Consider the following 9,522-nt stretch of genomic DNA (forward strand, 5'->3'; position numbering starts at 1 on the left):
CAAGGTGAGGCAGAATACTTGTGAATGTTCCATAATGAAGTCGGGGGTTTACGACCTTATGTCACCCCGATAGAGTATGATTGTCTATGAGTCTCTATGCATGTACTACGATGAGTTATGATAAGTATATTATGACAAGCATGTTATGATAAGCATATTATGATGAGCACATGATGATATTATACCGCGCCTATTTGGCCGGGCAGTCACCGCTAAGGCGGGCAGCTATACACCATGGCCAGAGGGCATGGGCAGACACCACTAGTGGGCGGCATGAGATGATACCCCAGACGCGGGAGGCCTGGACGCAGGCTAATGTTATTGATTATCACACCGCACCTATATGGTCGGGTAGCTTATACATTTATGCATATATGATATGATGATGAGTATGAAAGTAAGCCAGCATGCATTATTTCTTTATGATTCGATCGATTCTGATTGCTCCTGATTGATGCCTCCTTATTTCATTGATATCTTATTATTGTCTACACCTTACATACTCAGTACAATATTCGTACTGACGTCCTTTTCTTCGGACGCTGTGTTCATGCCCACAGGTAAACAGGGAGGTGACCCAGACTCATAGGTGAGCTACGTGATTTGAGAGCACTCCATTCTCCGGAGGTGCCATTGATCATTCTTTTGGTACATATATGTATATATATTCATGATTTGGGCACGACGGGGTCCTGTCCCGTCCATATGTCTAGTACTCTAGTAGAGGCTCGTAGATACGCAGTGTGGGTAGCATGGTCCCATAGTTTGTATGTATATGCATGTATATATCATTTTGATAGCCAAAGGGCTTACGTTTATAAAAGTAATTATGTTTCAAATGTTCACAGATTTCTATGATTATGAGCATATAGTATGAATGAGGGCAGATAAGTAACAGAACGAGCGGTGTTCGGTGGTTAGCCCCGGATACCCGTCATGGCCCGTAGTTCGGGTCGTGACAGCGGGCTAATGATGTTATTACAGTTTATGCATGTATGAATGATATGTTTTAAACGGCAAAGGCGAGCATGCATGATTCCGCCTCAAGGGGCACGTAGTTTCAGTTATCCTTCTTATTATGCTTTCTGTATTTACTTATTATGTTGCTACGCATGCATTACATACTCAGTACATAGTTTGTACTGACGTCCTTTTTCTTTTATGGATGTTGTGTTCATGCCCACGGGGTGAAGCAGGGCGACGGCCGGCCAATTCTAGGAGCGGATCGGCGTGCGCGGAGCACTTCCCTTACTCAGGAGGTCTTTGATTTCGATATGTTCTTTTGTGTACATACTTGGGTATGGCGGGGTCCTGTCCCGTCTTCATGACTTCGGTGCTTCAGTTAGAGGCTCGTAGATACTTGTGTGTGGGTAATAAATGTTATGTGACCCTCATAGTATACTTTGTATATCATTCTTTTGGTGTCGTGCAGGCTTATGTATATATGCACAGGTTTTACGGAGTAGGTTATAATCAATTTGTAGTAAGTATCATCTTAGAGAGTATATGTGTACAGGTTAGGTATGATGGTAGCAGGATAAGTGGTGCTCGGAAGTTAGCTCCGGGTACCCGTCATAGCCCTCTCGTCGGGTCATGACAATTTGACACTTTTTCCTTTAAAAATATAGACTTCGATTTTAACTGGGTCCTATAAATGATGTCATTAAATGTAAGTAGGGATAGTAAAATTAAATAATTTCCAAAAAGAAAAATATTCCTTTTTTTTTTCTCGTGACAAACTAATAGTATCTTTTTTGTTTTTTCACCACAAACTAATTGTATCTCTACGAGGGTAAATCGATAACAATTTCAAACAGGTACCTTTGTGGCAAGAAAAAGAAAACAACTTTTGTACTAGTTAGTGTGGGAACTAGGGTGTTCCCGATTTGGTTAAAAACCGATCCAAACCGAAAACCGAAACAAATTGATTAAATAAATCGATATTTACTTGGGTTTAGGTTTGGTTTTAAATTTTTAAAAACTGATAATATTTAATTTGGTTTGGGTTTTACTAAAAGCAAACCGAAGAAAAAATGGAACCGAACTGAACCGAATCGGCAAATTTAATACATAATTTATATATATATATATATATATATATATATTACTTTTAAAGAATTTATATATTTTTCAGGCAAAACTTTATTTATCTTTAATAGGATAATGAAATTTATACCTTAAGCCTATTTTAAAATAAGAAATTCATGAAGTCAAACTCATTTATTCAAAGAAACAACTACCATGAGATTTACCTAGATTCATTTTTTGTATTTCTTATAAACTTTATTCACTTATTTAAAGTCATAAATCCTAAGACATTTTCTCCATAATGCAAGAAAATTATAGCTACCACAACAAACGGGTAATAATGAATTATAAGTTGGAAAATGATAGAAAATTTTCTCCTAATTTTAGGAAAAAAACATGAAAGAGAGAAATGTCATTAGTTTTCTTAAAAACCAAATAATCGACCGAAACCAATGGATATGTATTATATTTGGTTTGGTTTGGTTTTAATAATTTTAAAAATCGACTATATTGGTTTGGTTTTGGTTTTAACCCAAAACCGACCCATGAACACCCACTGGGAACGATAAAGAGGACGAAAGAAGTTCTTTAGGCATGAAAAACATCAACTTCACTTCTAAATTATTAAAGCATTTAATTTAGGTTCCCTCTCCCTCAAGTTAAAATTCATCGGCTCATGTATTGTCATCTCCTCACCATTCAATTTAAATTAGTACTAATTGTTCTTCAAAAGATAAAATTTATGTTGTCACGGTGGCCTACCTAATTCCCAATGGGAGAAGTTGACATCCCGTTTGTCCATACAAATTTTTCATTTTTATTCGAAACAATAATTCAAAACAACATGTAATACATTACACTGATTTTTAGGAAAAAAATTTGAAAATGAATTTCAAATTTAAAAAAGTGATTTTGATAAGTTTTTCAAGTAATATTTTTTTTCGCTCACAAAATTTCACCTTTTATTTAAGTTAATGCATGCATGTCGACATACACTCACTTTCTAAATATCCTTTTTTTACCTTTTTTTTTTTTTTCTTTCTGAATTCTACTTTTTAAAAATATCACGTTTTTTATGTTTAAGTGCCTGCATAGTATTTCAACTAAAATGGTTGGAAATATTAGCTAAATCCAAAAAGTTTTAGTCAAAGAAGCTTTTGTGATTAACTTTAATAAAGTGTGATATTACATGGACCAAGCTTGGTAGATAGTGAAATACATGTGCTGCCACGTGTAATATCGCAATTTTTTTTACTTTTTTTTAAAAAAATTATTTCATTTTCTTCCTTTTTGTTTTCTTTTTAATTCCAAAATATATTGGAAATATCACTTTATATTTAGAAAAATGAAAAGGACAATTGTTATTGTTTTTGTATGAACTTGAAAAAAAATTGGAGTTGTTGAGCAGATTTGAAGGTTGTTGAAGTATTGAAGTTGAGATTCAAGTGCTAAACTCATTCTAAATTCTTAGTTGTTGCTGAGATTTGAAAATGAAGAAAGAAATTTGAATTCAACATTGTTGAACCTTGAAAAAGCTTGAAGTACAACAAAATGAGTTTATCGAAATTCTTAGTTGTTGGCCAGATTGATTACTGAGGGTTTGGTGATGATGTTGTTGTAATTGAAATTTGAGCCTGATTGGTGCGGATATGGCTAAGTTTTTGTGAATTTCGAGACCCAAAATCAGATTTGAAGCTCTTGAAAATGGGTGATAGAATGGGGATGAAGAACCTTTGTATTTCGATGAATAGCTCTTGAAAATCTGCTTTGGGACTGACACATGGCTACTTTGTATAGGTTATAGCCCTTTTCTTAAAGCTCCACTACAAGAAAAAATATATGTGGCAACAAAATTTTTTTTGTTGCCATATATTGATTATTGTTGCAAAAAGTATTTTTGACAACAAAAAAAAATATTTTGTTGCATTGAACTTTTCCCAACGCACATTGCAACAACGTGCAACAACTTTTTTTTTTTGTTTCCAAAAGTACTTTTTGCAACAATAATCAATACTACGGCAACAAAATTAAATTCTCTGGCAACAAAAAAATCATTTGCCAACAATAAAACTAAGTTGTTGCCAAATATAAAACTTTTTGTTGCGATTTCTGTTCTTTCTTGTAGTGAGCTCCTACGCGCTTGAAGGAGGTGTTCTCACGTCTTTGTCCATGTCAACAAATAAGGTGCTAAGAAATACAGGGGAAAATGTGGGGGTGGGGGGGGGGGGTAATAGGACCCCGGTAAAGATAAAGTGTCTCTGAAATTTCGGGTAAAGTTCAGAAAGGCACTTGTGCCTTATTTTACGAATTGTAATAGAATCATTCTTTCCGTCATAAATTTGTGATAGAATTGCGTCAAACCATCATTTTCGTCACAAATTTGTAAGTCCAAAATTTGTCCACATTGATGAAGTTTGTCATAAAATCGTCAAAAATCAGTTACGAAATTGTGATGAACTAGTCTGTTACAAATATTCTGTCACAATTTCGTATTTTCTAGTAGTGAACTTCAAATCAACCTCTAACTTAATCGATGGATTTCAAGTTCATATCCAAACGCCTATGACTCCTTCCACCTCTTTGTCGATGATCATCCCTTTTCCCCCCTCTTTCTTTGCATTGTTTGTATTCTTTTATTCTAGTCTTTTTAAAATCAAAATCAGCAATTACACATGTAGATTTATGCTTGTTCAGGACAAGTGTCTGGTTGAGAGACATCGTACTATTGGAGAGTGGGAAACAAACTCTTGTGCAAGTATATACACGGGGTAATTCAGAATTTAATTCTTAAAGTTTTTACTATTAAACTCATTGTATTTTTAAAATTATGAATTTGGATTTATTATTTATCATAATTTTGATAAACTTTTACAAATAAATGTATTATTCGCGTTGAAATTGCTGGGTTTAGACTTTAGATGAAAGTGCTTAAACGTTGCATCCGCCCCTCAATGCAAATATACCTTGTGCGTATTAAGCCTTAACAATTACAAACTAAATGCTTTATTAAAGAAAATCTGTTTATACGCTTTCAATATGACTGACCAGTAAAGTTAAAAATCTCATTTACAAAACAAGAAGCACCTCATCATCGATGATGTTCCATCTATATACAACAAAATAAAAATATGAATGGATCCTGCGTCATTGTTTTTTTTTTTTTTTTTTTAATTTTTAAGTAGACATTGATATTCCAATGTTAGCTGGTTACAACATTGTATGATACTCCCTCCGTCCCATATTACTTGTCTAATTTTTTTTTTTAAACGCCCTTTAAGAATTATAAATAAAAGTGTATTTTTATTATATTATTCTTATCTCACTTTAATAAATTGCACTCTAATTAATATTGATTAATTTAAAAAAATAATTAATATTAAGGACAAAAGAAAAAGTTAATTAATTTTATCTTAATTTTGTTAATTGATAAGTGTTTTGAGACGAATTTTTTTAATATGGTGGACAACTATACGGGGACGAAAGGAGCAAAAAATTGAAGAGACAGCTAGCCGTGAAAGGGTCAAACCCATGTGACAGGCAGCATTTTTTTTTCCCCGCATCTCGTGACGAGCTAGCTGTATGAAATGAAATTAAATGTAGTCTCATTTGGCTCAATTGAACTTGGAACAGTTATTTTTCTTCATTAATTTAGCAAGAAATGGCGAGGTCTAGACGTCGTTTGAATCCCCATACATCTCAAAAGCCAGCACATTATCAAATCCTCTAGCTCCACTCAACAAACAGAAAATTTTCCCATTAGATAATTTTTGGAACATTATATTTTATATTTTCTTTTTACTAATAGTAGTTGTTTGTTTTGGTCGCTTATTTCAACGTCAACTTAAAATATAACATTTGAAGTTTGAAAAATTAAATTAAATAGGAATTTAAGTGCAATAAATGGTTTTCATTCAACAAATATCAATGATTTTCCAAATGAAATTCACGACCAAACACAATTATAACCTTCAAATACTTTTACGAACAAGAGTTGCGATAGAGTGGTAAGTACTTCTTTATCCTTAGTCAGATGTCTTGGGTTCAAATCCTCTAGATATACAGTCGCCCAACAAGCCTTTGTTAGGGAGGCGTGAATCCAAATTTAATCAAGCTTTAATACGAGTATCGGATACTGAATGGGAAACAAAAAACTTTGTGATATTTTTATTTAATTTAAACTTCAACTTCAAACACTCGGTTTTTTTTTTCCCCTCATCAAATTACAACCAAATAAAACGTCATACAAAATCATCCTCTTATTTATAGCTTAATACTCTCCTCGTCATAGTGAAGAAGATACGATACTTCTCATCCTATATATTTAAAAACATCCAACTATATCCTTTCTTGGATATATAATCTTCAACCTAATTAAACAACACAATTGAATTTGGACAACATGTCTTTAACAAGAATATCGGTAATACGACGATGAGCTTCATCTGTCAAATGAATTCCATCCCAATGAACATATTGTGCTGGATTCGAACAAGCCTTAATTCCAGCAGCTCCACATACTGTCCCAAAGTTAAAATTATGTCGTCCTCCAGTTCCACAGCATGCACTTAACAACGTATTCTGGGTAAAACCATACGAAGAAGGGCTACGTATAAGTGTCAAAATCGCGCCATAGAAATCCCCGTAAACAATGCTAACATTTGGGAATGAGCGTTGTAGGTTTGCGATAGCCCTATTTACGTATCGATTGTGATACGAAGCGAAGTCGTTGTAGTTTCTCAAGCAACCCAAATTGTCATAAGCACTTGTATTGTTATTGGGGAATGAGGTGAGGTATAATGGGAGGCATCCTAGAGGGTAAATACCTGCAGGGGCGGATGTAACATATTAGGTCACACGTTCAATTGAAACAATAACTTTGGACATGTAACATAAATTTATATATAAAAACCCATTAAAATTACGATAAATAGTACTACCTCCATTTTCAATAGGTGGTGTTTTTCTCTTTTCAATTTGTTTCAAAATGAGTGGCGTTTTAGACTTTCAAGAAGGAATTAGTTTTATATTTCTAAAATTATCCTTATTTACATATCAGAGTAGTACTATTACGTAGCTTTTCTTTTTCGAGACATATAATCATAGTAAGCGCAATATTCTACTAGCATATCAAAAGAGTAGTATTCACATTTGATACGTGTGTATCATGCCAGCATATCTTCTCCTATTATATTTATACCTATTTATAATGAATTAGCGAGTACCAATATCTAAATTCCTATACCCAATTTCAACTTAAAAGTACTCACTTCATTCATTTTTACTTATTCAGTATAGTAAAAATATATTTTTACTTTTAACATATCAAGAGAAAATCATACTTTTTCATGTTTTACCTCAGCATTAATTACTTATTTTCTAAATCTCCAAACTGGACAAATAAAAATTAACTTGGGAGGGAATATAATGTGTTCAATGTTAAAAAATTTAAAAGATCTTAGATCCGTCTCTGAATACCTGGAACCAACATGCGTGTTGCTCCTTGCTGAATCACATCTTTGAGGCCTTTCATAATCCCTGCAACAACAAAAGGAACATAGGTCCTAACTTCTGGGATCTGTTTATTCTGGAAGAAACCATTGTAGTAATCATTTCCACCCCATTCTCCCATTATTACAAGAGAGTCTTTGAGATTCCCTCTTGTAGACTGAAGATGTGTTTTGAACGAACTTAGTTGGTTCGGCAAAGGCGTGTTCCAATTGGGCAGCCGAATGTTTCGTGCTGCCCAAAAGGAATTGTCAAGTGCTGTAGCACCAGCTACGGCAAAGTTCACCCCTTGGGTGAACGTTGTACCTTTGTCTAAGTAAGCATTGAGTAAAGGGAGTTTGAATGACTGGGAAATAAAGTCAGTAATTACACGGCCGTTCGAGAAACGGCCAGTAGGTTTTTTGAAGAACGTCTCTCCGTAAGGAGAGCGATCGGCTTTGAAGATGATGGAGGCGCCAGGTGTACGGATGACATTGCCGTTGTCGGCAAGGAGTCGCCTAGTTGGTATACAGATTTAATGTTGCATTTAGTTTGAGCAAATGAAGGAAAGAAGAATAAGGAAGTGCTGAGTAAAAGGAACAAGGAATATTGGGTTAAAGAAAGAAGAGTAGCCATTGAAGAATGTTTCTGGTCCAAACTGGAAATTGCTCGTGTGCTATTTATAGAATGGTCGGAAAGGTCCTAGCGTTCTCTAGCCGCCCTAAAATATTTGTAACATTTTACTTTTCGAGAGTAGATAAATAATGTTTTTAAAATGTATTTTTTCAATATTACTCCTCTTATCTCGGTTTATGTTATACTTTTCGTTTTTAAAAATTCAAACTGCATGAATTTTGATTAATAGTATTCTTTTACCAAATTGATATGAAAAAAATTATAATTTATAGTACTTTTTATGTCATTTTTAAATATATATAAATTTTGATTTTAAAATAATGAATTAATCTAATCCAATTTAATTCAAAGTTTAATCAAATTGACTCTTGAAAAGAAAAAAGTATCATATAAAGTGGGACAGCACGAGTAATAAAGAAAAATTGTAATTTGTAGTATTTTCGTATAATTTTTAAATTTTTAAATTTAAATTTTAAAATATTAAATTAATTTAATTTAATGTAACTTTAAAAAATAATCAAATTAACTTTTGAAAAGTAAAACGTGACAACTATATCTGGGATAGGAGCTAGGGAGTAGCAACCCCACACAAAGCGATGGCTTTAGCTGTTCAGTGCCTGGTTGTCACTTTTGTTTCTGTTTCCCACACATTTGTGTTATTAGTTTTGTTTAATGCCGAAAAAGAATAGTCTCGTTTTAGCTTTTTGACTGGTTGTTCATCAAGTGGCTGAGATTCTACAATGTGGAGTTATGATATCTAAGTTAAAAAACAAAATATCTAGTACTCCTCAGTCCTCTGTCCATATTTACGTAAAGAGTTAACACGTACGCAGGTCAAATCACACTTCATTTTTTGTCTGAATTAATTGTGACACATATTTCTAAATTTTTAAACATGAGAAATATTATTCCCTCCGTCTCAATTATATGAGGTGTTTGATTGGACATAAAATTTAAAAAAGAAAGTAAGGTTTTTGAATTTTGTGGTTTAAAATAAGTCAAAAAAAATTGTGGCTAAAAATCATTTCATTAAGGGTAAAATGAGATTTTTAAAGTTAAATTATTATCCCCTCAGTCCCAAAAAGATTGTCACTTTTCGCTTTTCGAAAGTCAAACTTTCTAATTTTGACCGTGTGTTAGAACATAAAATCTTTAAATTTTTCGAAATAAAATTTACATATTTGAAAACTAGGTAAAAAGTAATATAAGTCACCATAATTAATAATTTAAAATATTTAAAAGACATATGAAAAAATGACGGTCAAAGAACAACTCGTTTGACTCTCAAAAAACGAAAAGTGCTAATCTTTTTGGGACGAAGGGAGTACCAAATGAAAATTTATCATTCTTTTTTAGACTGACTAAAAGAAAGGA

The 9,522-nt window shown here is 33.1% G+C and overlaps 1 pseudogene; it reads right to left on the reverse strand.

Annotated features, from left to right (window-relative positions):
* Window positions 1–6,167: 6,167 nt before the first annotated feature.
* On the reverse strand, window positions 6,168–8,198 carry LOC132031470 (acetylajmalan esterase-like; annotated as a pseudogene).
* Between the last annotated feature and the right edge of the window lie 1,324 nt (window positions 8,199–9,522).

Source organism: Lycium ferocissimum, chromosome 9 (genome assembly GCF_029784015.1).
Source record: "Lycium ferocissimum isolate CSIRO_LF1 chromosome 9, AGI_CSIRO_Lferr_CH_V1, whole genome shotgun sequence".
Taxonomy (NCBI): Eukaryota; Viridiplantae; Streptophyta; class Magnoliopsida; order Solanales; family Solanaceae; genus Lycium; species Lycium ferocissimum.